Raw genomic sequence first — 2315 nt, forward strand, 5'->3', positions numbered from 1 at the left:
AAATATACACATTTTTTCTCTCTAAATATTCTAAAATATTTTCTTCTATTACATGAACTCAAACATACCATTCAATAAGATAACAATTTGTGGAAAGGTAGAAATGCATATGCAAACATTAACCATCTAGACTATAGGAATTTTTGGTCTTCTAAGGATTTTATGATTTAAAATGTAGGGTCTGATGCTATAAAATCTTCCCTTAAAAAATATTCATAAAAGATTCTATTTTTTAATTTTCTTCTCTCAAGAAGAATGTTTCCATCAATTAGAAAAGAAGAGCATGATCCTATAAAAAGACAGTGCTATATTACTACTTCAGAAAAAAATCAGAGCTTGCATTATTACATATCCCTTTCTTTCTCATCATTTATATAGAATCTGCACACTCAATTCACACCTACACTTGTTCTCAATGATGGCAGGAAGTCATCCCAAAAAGATTGGTGCCACAAATTGTGTTGCTCAAATCCTGAACCAATCACCTAACATTCGATGCACATGGGCTCAAATCATACGCCAGACAACTGGATATGTTTTACAAAGGTCAAAATACTCCAAAAGCAAAGTGGCCTGATCCAATGCTTTTTCAAATTCATCTCAGAATGTTTCAACTTCTCATACTTCTCCAACACTCCTGCATGGGAAATTACATTATTAGACCATTCTGTTTCCAACTGATACCCTACAAATAGTGCAGGGTTTTCAAGGAGGGACTTAGCTGATAAGTTTATCAAAATACTCCAAGAGCAAAGTGGCCTGATCCAATGCTTTTTCAAATTCATCTCAGAATGTTTCAGCTTCTCATACTTCTCCAACACTCTTGCTTGGGAAATTACATTATTAGACCATTCTGTTTCTAACTGATACCCTGCAAATAGTGTAGGGTTTTCAAGGAGGGACTTAGCTGATAAATTTCCATCTGCTCCTGTCTCTCTTAAACAATCATAAACATCTTGCAAATGCCTTATATTCCCATTAGCTAATACAGGAATCCTATGTGCCTTCTTAACTGCTTTAATGCTAGCTCAGTTTGCTATGTTACTTCCATCTTTTTTATCAGTAGTTCTTCCATGGACAACGAGGAGATAGCATCTTTGCTTAAGCTATGGTTTCCTCAAGCAATGGAAATATCTGAATCTTACAAGATACATGCACAGATAGATTAGATGCTAGATGCCTTCTTAACTGTTTTAATGCTAGACCAATATGCTCTGTTACTTCCATCTTTTTTATCCCTAGTACTTCCATGGACAGTGAGGAGAGAGCATCTTTGCATAAGCTATGGTGTCCTCAAGCAATGGAAATATCTGAATCTTACAAGATACATGCATAGATAGATTAGATGCTAGATTTTCAACCAGTGACTTCACTAGAGGCAAGTTGTCCATCAAGAAAGCTCCATAATTACCTCCTTTGGCGATATGTTGTGGGCACCCAAAATTAATATTAATGTAATCACAATAAGGTTGAACAACCTGAGCAGTAGCCAACAACCTTTCAGGGTCATTTGCACAAAATTGCACAAACAAAGGGCAATCTTCCTTACAGATAGTGGACTCAACACTTCGGTATTCTAGGTCTTCAACAAAGAGACAGGAATGAAGCATAGGAGTATAAGAAACTATAGCTCCATACTTTCTACAAAGCATTTTGAAAGGTAGCTCGGATTGGTGCACCATGGGTGCAAATATGAATTTGGGCTCTCCCAAATTCCTCCAGTGTTTCTATGCCCTGTCCACCTGCCCTCCATCTCCCAGGGGGCTCTTAATTGCATTTGATTAATGCTTCCCCCAATCCTCCTTGCTTGTTAAGATTGAATGATCTATAAGCTCACAAACAACAGCATCCAAGGAATTCATAGAAAGCTTGCAGTCCTTAAGATCCAAATAAATTACGTCATCCTCTATTGGTGTCATCGAACTTCTTGTAGCCGAAGAGTGCAGCAGGTTTGGTATCATATACCATGGAGCATTGCACTTGATACGGGCATTTGAAATGGAAGAGAAAATGTGTGTAAACAAAGAAAATTTAACATTTAACAGAATCTTCTCCATTTTTCCTTGATGCACGTTTATATTTTGTTCTAGGTCCCTTTTCACCAAATCATCTTATGCAAATTTTTTATTGATTGTGTTACCTGAAATGTCGCATTATGTCAAACAGTTGATGTGTCTTCTGTGCGTCCATATTTTGTAATTATATTTGCTATATCATTGTCAACCTCAATATTGGACCAAATTCTCTACTGTTTAATTTTAATGGATGTCCATGTGTTGTTCTCAAATTCCCATTCTACCTCATACAAAGAGGGT

The 2315-nt window shown here is 36.4% G+C and overlaps 1 pseudogene; it reads right to left on the reverse strand.

Moving 5' to 3' along the window:
- Nucleotides 1-465: 465 nt before the first annotated feature.
- Nucleotides 466-2057, reverse strand: LOC149545148 (uncharacterized; annotated as a pseudogene).
- Nucleotides 2058-2315: the final 258 nt, after the last annotated feature.

This window comes from Cupressus sempervirens, chromosome 7, assembly GCF_028749045.1.
Source record: "Cupressus sempervirens isolate cs-2001-9-10 chromosome 7, ASM2874904v1, whole genome shotgun sequence".
NCBI lineage: Eukaryota > Viridiplantae > Streptophyta > Pinopsida > Cupressales > Cupressaceae > Cupressus > Cupressus sempervirens.